A 20,237-nucleotide genomic window follows, 5' to 3' on the forward strand; every position below is an offset into this window, starting at 1 on the left:
AGAAGCCAAAATCTCACTGTTCATGTGGTGAAAGATTTGCTAAATGAAAAAGTGGGCGAAGGAAACAAGACCCACGCGTTCAAACATTCCCATAACTGCTGCAATGTGTAACTCTTTCCATCCCAGGACTGGCTGTACCTTAAAAAAAAGTGGATGGTTTATTGAGGAGAGAAATATTTTCTCTAAATGCTCCTGGCTAAAATGAGAAGCATAAAAGAAAGAGAAATCCTTAACAAACCATGAGAATTTCACGGATGTCCAATGCTGACACATTTTCAGCTTTCACAAAAATATATTTCCAAGGCCAAAAGCGATAATGTGTTATGACAGACCCTTTCTGGTTGCCAAAAAGACAGGAAAGAATCCGAGAACTAAATCCTAAAGAACATCTTCCGCAAAATATTAGCCTTACCTGAAATACATGAAAAGCAGCAGCACAATGCACAGCAGCGTCACGTTTATCTGCTGTGCTGGTGAAACACTCCTGGCTGCTGCGTTTGGAGCCGAGCTAACACAAACACACCATTACAGCAGAGAGGTCTCCCAGTGACAGCACAGCGTGGCCAGCACTAAGGAAGGATTTGGAAAATAGCATTTATTAAAATGAAACCCAGTCAACCACTCAGCTACCTCTGCCGCAGTTTTCCAGCTCTAAAGCCTTTGGTATTAGACGCCAATTAGTGATTTTATTATAAAGATGTTCAATGTCAAGATAACACTTCTTCTCATTTCTGGCAGTGACACTGAATGGTGGATAGAAGAAATGACTTCAGGAAAGCATAGCTGACCATCTGCTTAGGCCTGCTCACTCACTGATGATTAATCCTTTCCCTCGAGGACAATGTCTCCATGTGTTTCTCTTGCTGTCTTTTTAATGTCACAAAAAGAGGTTGATAAACACATTCAAGTCACAATTAAAAAACATTTTAACTGACCAGTTGCCACTGATGATGTTATTAGACAGTTTTAGTCACTCTTGTAACAATGTGTTTAGTGGTGTTGATGTGAAGCGGAGATGAAGTTCCTTTAATGTGCCTCCTACCTATTTTTACGTTTAGGTGACATTTAAATGTTTACCTTGATGCAAACAAGCAGTCTGCAGGAGGCACGGGGAGAGGGTCATTTTTTACTCCACAAAAGCAAAAACTCTGGAGGACTGCAAGGCAACTGCTGTCCTTTGGCCGGGATGGGGGAGGAGGAAGAAGAGGAGGAGCAAAAGACCCATCAGAGATTGTGGGATCAGAGATTGCAGCGTCTGTCCTGCCGTCCTCGGGAGTTAATACATTAAACTGTGACTCGGTAGCAATCCAACAAGCTGTGAAAGAGGAGGCAGCAAGGAGAGGTTACTTGTGGAAGGCAGGTTTGACTGCTGATTTCATCCCTCATGAAGAAGAATTTTCAAAAGCCCTGGGGTGACTCGGAAAAGCAGGTCCCATTGACTTTTAACCAATTAGACATATTTTTGAAATTCACGTGGTAGATAATGAGTGAGCAAGCTTACAGCCCAATCTGACCTGGTGGTGAAACTGATGGCAATGTTTGCTTTATGGAAGAGAGTTCCAGTACTTAAATTGATTTGCTGGGGGCATTGCAGAAAAAAAAAAAAAAAAAAAGGAAAGAAAAAGAAAAAGAAAAAAATTTTAAAAATAGGGGGGAAAATAAAATGGTGGTTTATATAAGAAAAAGGGAGTGGCCTTGCAGTTTACCAGTTCAGAAGGAGCATTTCATGGGATGAGATTTGGTAAGAGAAGACAAGCAGGATCTCATCACCACTGGTGGATGTAACAAAAAACCTGCCATACCATGATCACACACCTTGTGTGGCACAGAGGAGATCCAGTGGAGGAATATAACTGAGGAGGACAGGAGATTACAGAGGTGGATTCGGGAGATTTTGTCTGGAGTGTTTTTTTCTGCACGATGGCAGCGGGAATGGATTCTGAAAGCTTATTTCCTCATTAACCCAAAAAATAGGTAATAAGGAAAAGGACAGGATTTTAAATGCTGAGCCCATGGGAAAAAGTTGTTGCCTATAAATGATTTCTTTTATCCTAAATCATCAAGATATATATGCACCAATTTTCAGTGGAATTGAATAGATGCTTTATAAAGGGAGAAGAGGAATAACCCTTGAAGAGGCTCTCAAGGGATGGTTGCTGACATGGAAAACCATTTGCCCCAGTCAAATTTTTGGCTTTAATCTGAGATGAAGGGTCTAAGTCATTTAAGGGTGTTTCTGTTTACCCCTCAAGCTTCCTGGAGGCAAGAGAGAAGCTTCTGTGATCAATATTATCAAATGGCACGGGAAGCACAGGGCATTACATACAAACATTCTTTTCTTTTTCAAATGCTGGGGACATCTCATCTACTAAATAACAAGGCACTTTCCACAGCATTACCTACAACAGGCCAAACAGACCAATTCAGAGGAGTGGTACAGGATAAAACGTCTGATTTCTGGTTTATTAGAGTTCTTAGAAAATGGAAATTAGGCAGAAGGTGGTACCTTGAGCAAAATTTTGAAGGTGGATTACCGTAACAGATCTAAGCAAGTATCAGCAGGTAACAACATCTAAAACTTCGTTGAAAGACTTCTTCCTCCAAAAAATTCCTATGCCTAATGCAGAAGTTACTCGATGGACTTGTGACAGAGCCTTTGTAGAGCTGGATGTGAGAGGCAAATTCCCAACTTCTAGTTCATATATCATCCCTCTTAAAAAATGCTATACCTCAGCACTTTAGGACATTGTTTCCAGTGATAATGGATCCACTATATTTTTAAATTTCCTATCCCCACATTTCCTTTCACTTAAAAAAATCTTTCATTCAAACAATTTTTAACAGAACAGTAGACAAGATTCTTCTTCTTCACAAAAAAAGGCTATCAGTTTTTTTCACACCAATGATAACTTCCAATTAAAATTTTATGACCAAAAAATTTTGTGATTTAAAACTTTGGAAGCCAAGTTATTCAAGAATCTCGAGGAGACTGCTCAAATATTGAAACACCAAGAGTGTTCAGACATTCAGAAAAATAGGCTTTTAGTTTAAATCAGCCTGCTAAGTTCAGGAGAGGGCCAATTTACAATTAAATCATGGGCAAATTGCACTGAAAATTGCAAAAGAAGGAAGGGATCTGGCCTGTGCTGTTGAGCTAGAGACCCATTATTCATAAGATATATTTTAAGAGTTGAATCAAAGGCTGTTTTGTTTGCAATTGAATTCTGTCGGGGGCAAATCCGGAGGAAAGTAAAATGTGCTACAAAGGTAAGCTTTTAAATTTCTTTCTCTTTGTGTCTTTGGTTTGTGAGCTGTTTCCAAGTAATAAAAAGATGACTTGGTAAACAGAAAGTGTAACATGATCCTGAAAAAGGGGCAATTCCTTGCCTTCAAGAAGCACGGCTCAGACGGCAAAAGAAATGAAGTAAAACATTAGGAGGATAGTGACAGATTTTCATAGAGACATTTCAAAATGTTGACATCCGAAGTAAATTCAAAGAGATTAAATGGCTTTGAGTAGTCAAGAAGAAAAAAAACCACATAGATGTGTCATCAGCATAACACTGGGAGCTGGAACTCAAACCACCCCGATGGCTGAAAAACAGGAGGAGAAGCACACACCACAGAAATAATAACACCACAGTACCCACCTCCAGCAGCTCAAGTGACTAATTCTAATAGGATGTTCATTTTAATGAGTGGCATAGTTCTAATCGTAATTAAGGTGTCAGCAAAGCTCTCCAGGTATCCTGTGGCCAGTGGGCTCTTGTGACTTGCTCCGTGGCTGTGGCACCCCCCCAGCTGTTATCAGTATCAATTATCAAATGTCCAAACTTAGCCCTTCCTTAAAAAAAAAACCCAAACAAAAAAAATCTTATTTTTCTCTTTCTCCTCTGTCACTTGGCAGCCCTGCTCATCTGCTTGGCCACCTCTCCTATAAGTGTCTGAGTGTTTTTTCTGGTGGCTCTTTGTGCCTGAAAGCCCTTACCCTTTCTCCTCCTTCCATCCCACATTCCCATGGCCTTCTCCCAAGCACCAGCTTCTAAGTCTCAGCAGGAATGTGCCCACCACACCTGGCAAAATGAGCTGGAAACTGAGAAGCTAAAGTAGAAAAGCAGGCTTCAGCTTGACTTAAACCAGTGAATTCCAAGAGACACAACTGTAAGGTGGAAATAAAGTGTTGGGAGTCACAGCAGCCACACAGGAGGATAATGAGAAGGGCTGGTGTTAACTCTGGAAGACCAAAACAAATCACAGACACTGCCCTGGGCTGTTAGATCTGGATTAAGTAATTAGCTCATCAGATCTTCCCCAGGTCCAACTGTGTGCCTCAAACCTTAGCTATAAAGTGTTTCACTTTATAGGGTGTGCTCATTGGGAAAAGCCAGATGTGTAACCAAACCCACATCGCCCATTTCACTTGAGTCTGGCTACACTGTCCTATGAAACACCTATTTTCACTTCTCTTTACTGCACCAATAGAAGGATAAAATGGATGGTGTCACCTGGGTGGCTGCTCCAGCACATTTCAAAATTCAGCTGCTGCACTTTTTAAGCTCCAAGACTGAGGGACTTTTTTTCATGCATCCAGCTCACTTCTTTGGTTTTCATCCTAACAAACCCATGGGGTATGGAGAGGAGATTTCAGAAAACCTGAGAAACTCAGCAGCTTTGGGTCAAGCTGGAAAAAACATAATGAATACAGGAAAAATACACTATAACAGAAAGAAAATTAAATGCCAAAGCCAGTCCTTTCTGTTTCCAGCTTTTCCAGTGTTTCTCTCTCCTTGTGCACATTGCCCAGGACAGCCATCATCTAGTAAAGGCTATTTTGTAAAGTATTCTAGAGAGTCTTTATGTTTGTCATCCCTATATCAAGAACAATGTGCATTATTTCACATTCCTCAGTAATAAATTTAATTTGCCATGTGTCAGCTCAATTACTGAGCTGATCTAAGGCACGATGGATGTTTCTTGCCACTCACTTTGTGCTCAATATGCATCATAATTTAGTATCATCAGCACAGACAGTGCATTATGGTGGGCCTTTCTAGCTAGGTAATTTATTTAAAATCAAACTATGAAACCAGGTATTAATCACACTTAACTCTTCCCTTTTGGAGGGAACCCTCAGCACAGAAAATTCATTTTCTTTCTTGTATTTCTATGCCATGTCCTTCTCAGCCCCTGTTAGGTTCATCTTCAGAAGCAGCCTGTCATGTAGATCCTTATCAGAGATTTTCTGAAAACCTAGATAAAATATGTCATATGCACTGCAATTATCTACTTTATAACTCCTAAGCTCATTAAAGAGGTCAATTAGTCATTATTGCCTTTTTTAAAGCCCCTCTGGCAGCCTCAGGTTAGGCTTTGGCTCCTTAATGCAGGCAAAGAGAGCGAGTGCTCCCAGGAGCCAAGCGCTCCTGCAGCCAGAGCCCAGCACCAGCACTTTCAGAGGGAAAATAGGGAGAAGAAAAAGAAACTAACTGCCCACTGTTCCACTCACATATTAAATATTGATGAAAAGACTGAGAAAATAGAGCTGGAAATGTAGAGAAATCACATCTGAGTGAAGAAAGAAAAAAAACCCAACAAACCACGGGGAGAGCAGGAGGAAGGGCGGGGGAGTGAGCACTGCAGAGCACTTTTGTAAGCAGAACTGAAATTAGCAGGGGGGGTATCTATTTGCAAGCAGAACAAATACAATTAGATGGTCCCCCTGCTAATTTTGGCTTCTGGTTGCACAAGTGCACTGCAGGGCACAAGCCTTTCTTAGCATTTGCTCCTGTTCCGTGCTTTCCAGGTGATACCTGTGAAGCAGCAAAGGAGCAGAGCCTCCATTTTGAGTGCTGACTGTAAGCACCGGGATGAGTCCTGGCACTTCATCCTGAAAACAGTCACATAGATTTTGGGGTGGTTATTGCTAACAAAGCCTTCCTGGCAGCCCTGCTTCTGGGTGGTGGATGAACCAGCACAGCCAAGCATCCAAAAAGTCTCACGGCTGTCTTCTTCTCCTTCCACTGACTCAGTTTCTCTTGGATCCCAGGCAGGACCACACAGGAGACACCCTCATCCACGTGGAGATGGAGACACCCAGCTCAGAGGGGAGGACAGGACAGAAATGTGTCCCAACCCCAGCTGAATCTCCACCTAGGACCCTCTGCAGAGCACCTCTTCACTGCTGACCATGAACTGTTCACAACTCGCCTCCTTGATGCTTTTGCTGCCATTGCTGTGGTGCAAATTGAAGGAGAGAAATGAAATGGAATAAGAGAATGAAAGGAGGCTATCCCTGCCTCCATCTCATTATCTCTGCTGAAAAAAATGAGCAATCATGGCAGTGAGAAACAAAATCTCTGGAGTGCTACTCCAGGCAGAGAAAGCAGCGTTGGAGGGAAGGAGAGCATTAATATGTGCTTTTCAACCAACTGCATTTCAATTTACTGCTGGACTCTACCTCTCTTTCATTAATTTAGGAGTGTTTCTAGTTTATTCTGTAGTCTGTGCTCTACATTTTACCAGATTAGCCTATTTTCTTTTTCCTCAGTTTTGTTTGGCAGTGTTTCATACAATCCTGTTTCCTTCTATTTGCAAGTTTGCTTTATCTGTATTTCACAGTTGCAATCTGGGCTGGCCACTATCTCATTACTGTGTGATACCTGCTAAAACTGCACGTGAACCCCTTTTTCTGTGCTCCCTTCAAATCCCTTCAAAGCTGGCTCATCTGAAACAACAAATTGTTGTCTTGTGACTGGCAATTATTAGTTCTGGCTTATGAGTTTTGATCTCTAAGGTAATTTAATGTGTAGCCTTATTATAGTTCCTCATAGCCCAGGACTCTATCTAAAGTCCAATTTGGCATTGCCTTCTTAGCTATTAACTGCAACCCAGCTGAGCTGTGCATGTCTGAGAATAAAGCCCAACTTTGATGAATAAACCTCTGCATCATTTCCTAATAGACACATTTTAAAGGCATCCAGCTAACGAGGACAACTGAGGTAGGTCACACACACTACACTATTTATGAGAATATCTTTTGTATTTACTAGGATTCAGGTAAAACAATATAACAGAGTGGACATTTTTGTAGAATAAGCCAATCTTGCAGTATGACAGGCTAAGAGTTATTAATATCTTTGTGTCTGCAGCATACTGAGTTCGTTTTTTTTTGTGCACAGTTTATGTGCCTGGTCCTCCTGTATCATCTATGCAAGTGGAATTTTATATCCATGCTGAATCCTTTGGAAGGCAGGAATATTTCCATTTGCAGCCAGTCAAACATACAGAGAGCTGATTTATTCCAGCAACAAATACTCAGACTTTTTGCATTGCTTCCCAAACTAGATATATTAATTACTAACCTTGTTTCCAAATGACCCAATATGCACTGGATATACTTACTTGTGCTAAAATTCCTGATGGCTTGAAAAGCTGATGGACCTGAAATTTATTAAGAACCTGAAGGAGTCTAAAATAACAAAATGCAAAGAAAAGCTTCATCCTGAAGAAAGGCTGGGGTACAGACAGCATCTTTGCATCTCCTGTCAGAGACAAACATGAAAAAACAGTTGCAAAAGTAAGTGATAACAAATATCTTCATGATACTGGATGAGAAATTAGGGGGTTTTGCCTTACAGCTGAGAAGTCAGCACAGCAGCAGAGAAGTTAAGTAATCTGTGAATCTGACTGCCTCAAATAGATGATGTTTTACTCTTCCTCATTCATTTATTTAAAAGTATCCCTGGTTTTGAAGACTTGGTGTCTTTTTTTGGGGTGGATGTGGGAGCGTGTTAGCACATTCCTCTGCTCAAGAATAGAATCACGCAAATCTGCTCATTATTGACAAATAACTGTGAAGGTATGGTGCTGTCAGAAGGGTTTTCTGTGGTGATCACTGAGGAAATAATACAATTTCAAATTTTGAGATAAACTCGTGGATCTTCTGTAGCAACTCTGGTTCCTGTGAAACAAGACCACCATGGATAAGAGCACTTGAAGACCACCACGCTGGACAATGACTATTTCTAATTGTTCCAACTCCCCGACCTTCAGACTTTCAGCAGTTCTCAGAATCTCTGCCATACTAAACCCACTAATTGTTCTGTAGCAAAACCATGTGTCTGGGAACAAAAACCCCGTTATGCTCAGTAAAAGCCACCCTACTGCCAGGCAGCCCTTGCCAGGACCGTCGGCATTAAAAGAAAGTGCTACGTAGATTAAATGTGGGCTCACCTGCCAGGCAGCATATGTTTCACTCCTGTCAAACCCAAAGGATTGAGACAGATGCTCATCTCACCTCCTGCACCTTTTGGAGAGATCATGTCACGGCACCCCCACCACCAGAATGCTTTGTTGTGAAACACAGCACCCTTTTTAACACAACCTGAGACTTGCTGCTAGAGGTTTTCTTCCACGTCAGCTAGTCTTGGCTATCTCAAGTTTTCCTAAAGTGACATGCTGGAATTCCCTCCACGCCTATCAACCTGGAGATCCGTGAGGTGCAGTGAATTGTAAACTTTCACAACTGATTTACATGTTCCAGGTTTTAATACCCTCTCAATTCTTAAACGGATTAAGGAGGACAGTCTTTAGCTACATTTGACAGAGATTATTCCAGACATGGCCTATTTTTCATGGTAGTCATTTATTGTACTTGGTAATTAGCTGTATGGCCTCCTGCATTGATTTTTTTTCTTTCTGAATCTACTTTAGGTCTGCTTCCTAAATGCTGGATATGGTGTTTAGCGACACCACTTCTGTTTATTCTACAATCTGGCATATTTGATAATTCATTCATTTCTTCACGTGCCATTAATTGTCAAGGAATAATCTAAGGTTGGAAACAAAACCATGGAAACAAAATGGGTTTGGCTGTCATAAGATGGATAAAAGCTCTGGAATGGCTGCCCAGTAATAGGAATAATGGAGGCAAAAAAGTCAACTGGTGTTTTTTTTTTTTAAGATGCTTACCCAGTTTCTGAGAAGGTTTGTAAGACCTGACATATTCTCTTTGCTAACGAGAAAGTGGGTCCCAAAATACAAACTGCCTATTTCAGGCATTTGAGAGATGAGTGTGCACACACAGGATGATTCATCACCAAACAAAACATCCCAGCATTTTCTTGAGTGTGTACAAAACAAACAGAAAATTAATCACAGCTTGTTACTTACAAGCTTTCCTTTGAGCCTTGGAAAGGCTGGCTAACTTTGAACAGCACTGTTTCCATGGGGGAAGTCTGACTTCTAAAAAGTTTAGGGGCACATGCAGTTGACTCCTGATGCACCATGTACTTACAGTTTGGAAAGCTGCCCACATTAGCAATCAACCAGATCCTGCTTTATGATATTTTCCACAAAGATCATCGATCACGCCAGCTATGTGTTTATTTCCCTACATACTTGCAGCCTTGCTGGTTTGCTAACCAAGCTAACTTTTCCCCAGGTTTTTGTATTTATCTGGAGGCAGATCTCAGGAGGTTGCTCTCCCACACCATTCTGCTCTCCCACATTTCCTTCAGGCTGTTTCTGTCTCCCAAGTCTTCTGCTGCTCCTCTCCCCCAAATATGTCCCCCTGCTGAAGCTCCTTCCATCTCTGGTCCTGTGGTCCCTTTTTTGGCATCATAGCAGGTGACAGAACTCAGTGTTTGCTTCCTTTTGGTGCTCTCTTCACCTTCAGCACATCTCTGATATCACTGGAGAGGGCTGGGAGCCACAGCAGCCCAGAGGAGTAACCTCCAAAATACAAGTCACTTTAGCAGAGGAGGCAGATGACGTCCACAACATCTAGACTACATCTGCAACCTTTGTGCTGAGCTCTTGTGCAGCACATGACAAATGTTATCAGCTCCAGGATGGGTGCCAAAATCCCTGGAGGAGCTTCAGCAAGGGACAAGCCCAGCCCCACTTGCCCTGGTCTGCCCTGCCTCACCCAGGGAGTGCTGTAAGTGCTAAGGCCACTCGAAAGAGAGCAGAAAAGCATTTCCTATTCTGTGTATCTGTGACCAGAGCAGACACCAGGGCTGTGACAGTCTGCAAAGAGCCCCGTGGGACTCACTGCACAGCACTGGGAAGGTGAAAGGCAAACCCAAGCACAAAGGCGAGAGGAAGCACACGGCAGCCCAGAGCACAAGCATTTAAACAAATCAATGTGCTGCTCTCCAGCAGAGCAGGCTCGGGGCTCTGTTCTACACATTCCACGCTCCAGTCACGGCCAGCAGTGATGTTTCTGTTGCTGCTGCAGTGGCAGGGCAGCACAACCTTTCAGAAGGTGTGGGGCTGGGGCAGGGCTGAATTCATGTGACACAGCAGAATAGGTGAAGAGCCAGGAGGGACAGTCAGGGGAGCACCTACATCTGTAAGACAAACAGATTCTGCCTCAGATGGGGTCAGTAAAGCTGCCATTGCCTCATGTAATGACAGATTTGGAAGTTGTTTGTATAACTCTTGATATTCCCAAAGTTAGTTCTCTGTACTAACACAGAGCATGCATGTTCTTTTACAGGAGCCCAAGGAGTGTGGAAGGAGGCTTACCACTCCCAAAGCCTTCTTCAAAGCCAAGTCAAAGCCACTGCAGTCTCAGTTTTGTTACAACTATTTTAGCTATTTATTGCTGGAAGTGTGAGGAAACTGTGGAAGCTGAATTGAAAATTGTTGTGAAGATGTGACAATTACAGTAACACAATGTCTTTGTAGGATGGACTACTCACAAAATGCCTCACATGATCAGACGCACAACAAAAATGTCTGAATGCATCTTGCCATGTGTCAGATAAAACCTGGAGTACCTATTTGGCATCAAAGCCAGCTGCTTTTCCTTCAGCATCCATCCCTCTTGCAATAGCTTTGGAGACAACAAGACATAGAAGCACGAGAAGGCAGAGAAAGAAGACAGTGATAAAGACATGAAAAATGCCTGTTTAGTTATGCTCCAGATTTTATCTCTGTTTCATATCAGCTCTCTCTGTTTCCCTTCCAAGAGAAATAACTGGCATATGCTTTATTTGGAAAGTAGATTGACACACACAAAAAAAAGAGAATTGGCCATGAATGCTGGCATCAATCTCCCTCCACAACAGCCTGTGATGGAGTCACAGCTATTACTCTCACGTTCAGCTCTGAGTCACTCCCAAAAAGGATGTTATTCCCCAGCATCCTTCCAGCAGCAGTGTGCACTGTCCAGCAGGGATGTTGCAGAGCACTTCAAGTGCTACAGAATTTTCTCTGACTCTTGCTTTCAACCTGTTTATTCAAAAACTCAAAGCCAAAAGGAGGATAAGGAAATAGTAACTGCTGTTCCAGTTTCCTTCTTGTCTGCTTACTCACAACCTTCTTCTGTTCACTCCATGACAGCACCTACAATGTTACCTTCCCCACTACAAGCACACTGCCTCATGAAAAGCCTGCCTGCTTAATTTGAACTCATCTCTTTTACTCTCTTTGTACAAAACCCATTGTCCCCCACCGTGGCTTCACTTTCACCTTCCCTGCTCCTGTGCCTTCTGCTTGCAAGCATCAAAATCTTCCTAAAGATCAGTTGGCATCTTGTTTTTTTACTGCTCTGAACTTGAGACAGTAGGCCACCCTAAATATAATATTCCCTAATATTCCCACTTACTACTCACACAGGGAATTGAAATAACCTGCAGTGTCACCCTGCAGCCCAGCTGCTGAGCTCAGAACAGGACACCAGCTACTCTGGAATGTGAATTCTCATGATTTGTAACAGGTTTGCTCCCTGCCTCAGCTTCACCTGGGCAAAGCCCTGCACCCCAGCCTCTCTCCAACAGGAGGAGGAATGATCCTGCACAGGAGGACTGTACTCAGAGCCACAGCTGCCTGACAGCTGAGGAAATGGTGCACTATTTAAACCTTATTTTAAAGCTTCAGTTTTTCAGCTCCCTTCAACGCTCTTCAAAGTGACCATGGAGTTTTTACTTGGGTGGGGAGGTGGAGGAGGCTGACTTCCGATGCAGCACTTGCTCCCTGAGTTTTCCCAGCTCTCACTAAAGTTTCTGGGCAGCTAGGATGAAGAGAGCAGCCACCTTAGGGGGTGGGATGGAGAGCACACACCCAGCAGCCTTCCCCCAGGGGTGAGAGGGACCCAGAAGCAGAGAGTGCGCTGCTGATCCTAACAAATGCTCCTGTCTGCTCTACTCTGGTGCTGAAGAGCATCTCCTCTTAACTGAAGATTTTATTTTGTTCTCTTCAGTAGAGTACCTCAGTGCTTTCCTCAGCCAAATTTCCCAGCTCGCCACCTGCTTTCCCTGCAAACACCTATGGAGATCTGAAGGCAGACTTGTGCCTGTTGTTGTAGTTATGGCAATAATGCAGGTCTCAAATAATGCTGCTCCTATGCTGGACCCCTTCAATCAAGAAGCTTTCCTGAACCATTTTACTGAAGTCCCTTCAGGAACAATCCTTTTAGCACTGCAGATATTCAGTGGGATGGGCTGTGGGACTAGGTGGCAGAGGGAACCAGCTTCAGAAAAGAGACAAGGGTCCCTTCTGGCAAGTATTGGATGGGACCATTTCTGTACCTCAGGAGCTGACAGCACTACAACTTTTTATTTCATTTTTCCCCCCCTGTTTGTTTGTTTACATAAAGCTTATTTTCCCCCAGTCATCTGAAAACAAAAAATAAATATTGAGGCACAGCTTAGGTACATTTTTTTTTCTGGACAAATCTCCCTGAGCTATCACTTATCCCTTCCTTCAACATCACACTTTGCTTAAGTGACTTCTCAGAACTAAGCCTGTATGGAACTGACTGTTGTATTTTACCCTCACTGTGAAATATTCTTCACTTTTGTGACACCAACTAGTCTTGAAATGCTGTAAAAATGCTGACAGAAGAAATACCAGAGAAAGGTTTTAAAAAGCTTGTGAAGGATCGGTAGGTCCAGAGGTGTTTTTGCAGCATCAGAACAGCTAGGGGACATTTAAAACCAAACGGAAAAAATCCTAGAGGACACAGAGGATTTAGTGTGTTTGAGGGAGTCACCAACATGAAAGGTACCATATTTTGGTGGAGGCTGGAGGGGACAGGAGCTGATGGACAGTATGTCAGCCCTATAGTAGTAGCAGGGGGCTGGCAGTGCTGCTGGAACATGGGGAAAGCAATGAAATGAGAAAGGTAAATGAAGCGAAGTGTAGCATCAGGCAGAGGCCCCAACATCACAAACACAGTTGCAGTGTGCAGTCTCAGAGATCCCCTGAGTTTTACATTGAAGAGAAGTGACAAAATCGTCAGGAGAGAAATGAGAATGACCAGCAGAAGCCTGAGGAGGAGCAGTGTGAGAAGGGAGTCAAAAACACTAAAGAGCTGCCTGAGGTTAGTGCTACTGGACTACGATTTATGAAGGGATATATTCAAAACTGCCTCAAAGGTTAAATGTGCAGCTTGGACAAGAGAATGAGAGAAAAGAAAACCTTTGAGAGACCAAGATGTAAGCAAGACATGTGGCATGTACGGCTCAGCCAGCACAAGTGCTCTGGAAACTGAATTCCTGAACAGCAGCCCTTTGTTTGGCTGTCTTGAAGTGGCACTCCCAGTCATGCCTCTGTCATTTGAACCCTGATGGCTTCCACTGCTACAGCACCTGTACCACAACAAAGGAAGAGCCCTTAAAATAAGGCTGTGGAATATTAAAACCACATCAGTCTGCCAGGTTTTCACATGTAAGCGCCAGTCCACATACATGTGTACACACAGAGGAACACATACACATGTAGACGAGGCTGCATTTTCTCCTGCTCATCAGAACTCTTAAAAATCCTTTTTAACTGGGTTTTAAAGTTTTTCTTAGAAATCCAGATCCAAATAAAGGTAATTTATGCCGACACATTCTGCAGTCTGACTCTGGAGACCAAAGATTTACCTCTGAAACAAAAGTCCCAGTACAGCTATATTTAAAAAACCCCTCTCATTTAGGCTTTTCCCAAGTCTTTATTGCATTCTGGAAGAAGCCATTCCCTTTCTGAAGCAAGTGCTCCTCAGGTTCTTTCCTGGTCCCACAGCCCTGGCCTCCCCTTTGCCTGTGTCCAGCTGCATCTAACAGAGCCTTGCCCGCTGCATGTGGCCCCTGAAGGGTGGAGTTTAGGGCCAGCTCACTTCATTTTTCACCCTCTGCAATTATAGGGCTTGCTCTGCTTTTAATTCAAATCATACAGCCCTTTTTCACTTAGCTTTGTTACACCTTTAATTACGACCTTAGGCTGAGGTGGTATAATTTTACTTTAAGGGATATGCCAGAACTCAGGTACTGACATCTCCAGGTTTCATAGAAATTGCAGGGATCATAGGAATTTAACCTGATAATTACCTCAATATTTCAAAGTCAGGCAATCACCATATAAAATAATTATGGGTTGTTGTTTTTCCAAATTCCCTTTGTGGGTTACTGTAGGTTAGAATATATGATGTTAGATAGATATAGAAACAGAGATAAAGAGGTACAATAAACCTAAATAGGAGATTATTCATGTATAAGGAATGCCAAAAGACAAAGAGAGCCACCTCTTTTAAATGCATAAAATAGCAAATACCACATTCCCAGTTAAGGAATGGGAATGTTCAGGTCAAGGGTTCTTTTCCACGACTTCTTCAGCCACAGAAGTTTTTTCCCTATGGGGCTTGCAAGGATTGGCACAAATGGGAGCAAAAACATCCTTTGCACACTTCTTGCACGAAACCTTCAAGAACTGGCCCTTATATCACCCATATAAATTGTCTTTTACTAACAGAAGCCCTCTTAGCCAGCACTTCATCATGTCCCTGGGCACAATTGTGGTGATTTAAGCTATAAGCTGCTACTTCCTAATATTTTCTTCTTTTAAATAAATTAAAACAAACAAACAAACAAAAAAACCAGAAGTGGAACATTTTTAAATACTGCAAACTGATTACATTTTGTGGGTTTTTTTTCCCCTCTTCAAATTTCCAATGCTTTTGTTATCTCCTGCAAGTAAAGGTGCAAGGAAAAAAAAAAAAATACTTGGCATGATTTCCATCATGTTGATCCTTCTGGGTTCTCAGATATTATGATCCATGGAAAGTCTGGATTCATGCTTACTTCTACTCTTCATTAAGTCAGTTGCAGTTGAATTGCTGGTAGGGCAGGCTGCTGATACAGTAGGTGGGCATGCTGAATAAAATACATCCCACAGCTGTACCTGCACTTGTCAGAGAGCCAACCTGCTTTACGCCAGTCTGTTCTCCACTGCTTCCTGGTCATAGCCCATCTGCTTCTGAATTTATAAAATGCTGAAGAACACAAATATCTGAACCTATTATAGGTAACATGCTTCAATTAAATTCTGATTGTGGAGATGTGCTTAGACTATCATTGGTAATGCATCTCCTTCAAATTTGCCAATAAAATAGACACCCTGGATATTTCTGTGGAACTCAGAGGTTTTTCTGTGTAGTGGCTTCTACATATGGTGCACCTGGCCAATATTCTTGCACTTGCAAACAAAATTGAAACAACAAAAAAAAAAACACCCAAAAAACAAAACCCAACCAAAAAAAAACCAACCTGCCAAGCCGGAGTATGGAAGGTTACTAAGACAGATTAGATAAAAACCTACATAGAGGGAGAGGTTCCACAGTAGGAGCCCTCACAGGTGAAGTAAGCCAGACAGCTATTAACCTGAAGTTTTCCAGTAGCTCAAAGCAGTGCTTCACATTTCAGGTGGACTCAGAGATAACATAGAATGATAATGCACGCAAAAAATGATGATACTAATAAAAGTTTATCATATACATGTAATTTTTTGCTCTGGGGGTGAATCACTCAACTTTACAAGGTCAGTTTCACAAAAACTATGATTTAATGGAACTCAGCAGGCTGCCAATAACTGATTTAATAGGAACAGACTTTAAACAGAAAAAATAGGTGAGGGATATATCCCCAGAAAATTTGCTGGGGATACCTACAGTACCTATGATTAAACTATCTGTCCTCTGGATGTCATCATTGCTCTTTTTATATGCTGTTGGTTAAAGATGCACTTATGGGGAAGACAGCCACAGCCCTAAGGAAGCTGGCTGGGGTGCATTATTTTTGGTGGCTCAGTGCATTTCCAGTCAGAACTAAACTCACAAGAGTCCACATAAACTCATAAATCCATAATATTACTATTTATAATCTATAATGAACCTTTTCCTACAATGCAGTGCAAAAAAAAAAAAAAAAAAAAAAGAAAGAAAGAAAGACCCCCTGCATACATTGCATTTGATGTGAACTCACATCTCTGCTTCAAGAAGCACTTTATGCCTCTTCACTAAAAATTTCCATCTTTCCATATGTGCAGCTGAGACGTAGCTGCCAGTCAGCAATAGTGTTTGCAGCATTTGCAAAAAATCTTTGCTTTAACCTGGAACCAGGATTTAAGATTTTAAAATAAGGTGCTTGGTTTCTCTGGCAAGGGAATACTCCATTAGCAGTGATGCACCAGAGCAGAAAGGAGAAATACAGAATACACCTCACTGTGACAAGGCTGACCCTCAGAGATTTGATAAACAGACCAATGTGTGGCCCTGCAGATATTTACCATATCCCTACAAGATCTTTTAGAAGCTATTACAGCAAAACAGTGTGAGTAGAAGCAGATCTAGGCTGAATCATTCTCCCAGCATGAGGTGTGAGGTTGAATTCAATTCTTCTCGGTACCTTTCAAGTCCAGATGAATCCAAAGACAAGGAGGGGCTGCCTGTCCTGGAGCGCTGAAGCTGCTGGCAGGTGGTGCACCTGAACTGGCCCCAGCCTGGTGGAAAGGAGATTGTCACCTTTGTCACCTCTTCTGTCCTTGAGCTGTGCCAAATGTTCGTCAGCTGCTGTCAGCATCCCTCCTGAAACCTCCTAGAAAAAGGTTCCATTTTAGCAGCATGGGATGACTCCACAATAGAAGTATGATGTCCTTCTCCCTTCTGCATGGCCACTGCACACGAAGTGAGTTGCCAGAGAGCTGTATGGCACCAAATAACTCTCCAGCTTTCACAGAAGAATTATTATGGAGCTTTCAGAGAGAGATGATGCCCAAGTAGTACAAGCTGAAGCTCAACATACTCCTTCCCAGCAATAAACACTCCTCACTCACCAAATTGCCCGAGGCTGAATTTCCCAGAGGCGTGGGGATAGGTGCTCCATTCCCAGCTTTGTCCAAAGTATCAGTTCACACAGATTTCAGCAAATCACTTGCACTTAGCTCTACAAAAAGAGCCTAGACTGAGCTTGCAAGAAACAGAGCTCAAGTCAGCAAAGCAAGAGGCACCTATATTCTGTTAGTTTGCTATGAGGTTTTGGAAACATTCAGAAGCCTTATGCTGTTAGCTGGGCTGGGCAACTCAGCATTTTCTTAATGCCTCAGCCCTAGGAGGATTGCTAAGTTCAGTAGTGTTGTAGGTAGTTCACAGACAGAGCAGAATGTGTTAGGTGAGCCGACTAGACAAATCTTTCAAAATGGGTCCTTACCTTTTTTTTATTTTTAAAGGAAAAAGTGGAAGGTTCCCTCATCCTTATTCTTAATGGCTATTGATGCCTCAGGTTTTAGTTTTTCTATTTTTCACATTCTGTGCTGCTTTAGTGTGTGGCTCTGGGCTTCACATCAGGGGATGGTGAGCTCTGCACAGAGCAGGGAGACAAAACAATTCCTGCTCCAGCTGGGCACCAAGGACAAATGATCCAAATCTCAGCCCAAGAGCACAAACAGCGTGGGCTGGAGAGAGAAAAACAAGCAGGGTGGGAGTGCCTGGGCTAAAGCTGGAATGGGACAATGAACTGCAAGGTGCAAATGGAGCAGAACTGATCCAAGGGAGAGACCCCGGGAGCGCTCGTGCATTTTGGGGCCATTTGGGTTCATCTTGGGTGCAGCCCTGGCTGGGCTCTTGTGCTGCCCAAGGTGGATCCATGGAGGAGATCCTTTGAATAAATCCCTGCTTTATTCTTTAGCTCTGTACAGCCTCTGCTCTGGGGCAGCCTGCACAAGGCATCACTGTGAGGTAAAAAGTCAGCTTCATAGGGAAGAGCCCATTTCCAAGGATCCTTACTTCTATTTCAGGTGAAACTCAGCAGCGATGATAGAAGAATAAATTCCACTGCTGGGGGGCTGTGTGTTTTTCAGCAGAGGCCAGCCAAAGCCCCTCCACCTGCTTGCCACAGCCTCAGGACAGGGGCCAGCACAGATCTGAACGTGGCAGAGCTGCACCAGCCCAGCACTGACAGCCTCAAGCTTTGAGGAAGGCTGATGTTTGGACACAGCAATGTGTCACTTCATGGCTTGTGGATCAGAGCTGGCCTGGCTTTCCTCTGGGACACAGAGAGACTCAGTCCCTAGAGAAGCCTTATATGCCCAAAGGGTTGTGCAAATATTGATGGGCTTATCTCAGAGACAAGCCCCTTGAAGGATGTGTTCTTTATCTTCCCCATGGCATCTTCTCCTGACTACCCAGTATTTTCAGGGGAGCTGTGACAATTCATTTATCACACCCAGTTCACCATTTTGTAGTGAAGTACACAAAGCAGAATTATTAGAAGATGTACTTTAGGATGTTCATTGCATTGTTTTTAAGGATCCTCTGGAGATGTGAAAACATGGCCAGAAAAATAACCTGCCCCATTTCAACACTGGAGTTTTGCCTTGCATGTTAATGTGTATGTTTTCATGCTTCAGCTACACTAACTGTACTTCTTTCCTGTTTCTATTTATTTTGGAAGCAATATATGTTTACTAAATCAGTTGAAAAGTGTTAATGATCAGTTCATAGAATACTAATGTGGATTCAAATTACTTTCACATGAATCAGGACAAATTAAAAAATACTATTTGATCATAAACTGCTTCAAACCCATGTCACAAGAACTCTAGTACCTAGAAATAAAGATTCCTTTCTTTCATTTTTTAAGACCTTATTATATAGTTAAAATGATCAAAAAGGTGTGGGGAAGAAAACACATGGAATATCTATGGTTCATGTAACAAAGAGAATGGATAAGCAAAGAGGCATCAAAACCAGTTGCTCTACAAGTAATGCCTCTTCAATGTGCCTGAGAAAGAAGAAGACATGTAGGTGCAAGCAAAAGAGTGATGACATGGCTACAGGCAGCCCTGACCCACAGCACAGCTTTGAGCCCTCAGACATAGGTGTGACACCTGGTAACCTACATGGACACTGGGCCAAAACATTCCCAAGAGAAACTTGGATTGCATCCCACAACGTTCAGCACACTCCAAAGACAATCTCATTTTTAGTGACATTTCAGTGTGATCCTGTCTTGATCTGAACAAGGCTGTGTTTCAGGGCTGCCTTTCAAGTAAGTCTTACAGTCTGAAGGTAGGAACTTCGTAGGGTTTTTCTCCTCTACTAACTCCTCCAGGAATGAGTAGAGGAGAATAACCCAGTTTAGTGACCTGCACTGGGGAAAAGCAGGTGACTGAGGAGTTGCAGTGCATAGCTAAGCTCATGCCATGCCCACTCACAGGTGACAAGGAGCACCCCAGCTCTGGCAAACCAGCCTTCGTGGTGCTGCTCCTCACAGGAAAGCCTTTCCCCCCCCCCATCTGTTAAAATCTGCCTTTCCCAGGCTCCCAGCAGCTGGAAGTGAACCTCTTAGTGCTTTATCACACAGGATGTGATGTGCTGTCCTAGCAAAACACTTCTTACCCGGGTGCATCATGAAAATGCACATGGTGGTTGCTGGGCAAGTCAAACTAGCACTGCAGAATAAATCACTATTGGAGGGTAAAACCAGTTTGGGAGGCAGATTGTAGCTGTACCAGGGCACTTGCTGGACCCCAGCACAGTGAAGATGCACAGGAAGAATGTAGCTCTACTCACCTTTTCCTTATTCATGATGGAAAAATTGTGGGCACAATATTTCCTTAACCATGGTTGTCCTGAATTGTGGTTTAGAAACCTAAGGCAGGATGTCAGGCTGAGTTTGCCTCTTCCACTATTGTTTTGCAGAGACCAGGTAGAACATTCAGCTTCCTTTACTCTTTAATTACTTTTTTTTTTTTTTTTTTTAATAAAAAATGTACTTTATGATGGAAATTCTAAGCATGACAATTAAGACTCATTTAGGAGACTATCAGAAGGAATAAGCTCTCCAGCCTGCTCTATTTCATTCAAGACAATTTTGTCTAACTGATTTTTAACAAATTTAAAACGTTGCCCAGATCTACTCTAGCTATGAGGCGCTGGCAATCAAGTCAAGCACCATTGACTGTGAGAATAG

General features: G+C 42.7%; 1 long non-coding RNA gene across 3 annotated transcripts in view; it reads right to left on the minus strand.

Annotated features, from left to right (window-relative positions):
* LOC119701928 overlaps positions 1 to 20,237 on the minus strand; it is an 89,796-nt gene that overhangs the window by 3,637 nt on the left and 65,922 nt on the right. For all 3 annotated transcript variants that reach the window (XR_005257212.1, XR_005257211.1, XR_005257210.1), the window contains exons 7-8: positions 7,402 to 7,541; positions 413 to 569 (exon numbers count right to left, since the gene is read on the minus strand). This is a non-coding gene — a long non-coding RNA (uncharacterized LOC119701928). The remainder of the gene's footprint in view (positions 1 to 412; positions 570 to 7,401; positions 7,542 to 20,237) is intronic.

The sequence above is a fragment of the Motacilla alba genome, chromosome 5, assembly GCF_015832195.1.
Source record: "Motacilla alba alba isolate MOTALB_02 chromosome 5, Motacilla_alba_V1.0_pri, whole genome shotgun sequence".
In the NCBI taxonomy this organism is placed as follows: domain Eukaryota; kingdom Metazoa; phylum Chordata; class Aves; order Passeriformes; family Motacillidae; genus Motacilla; species Motacilla alba.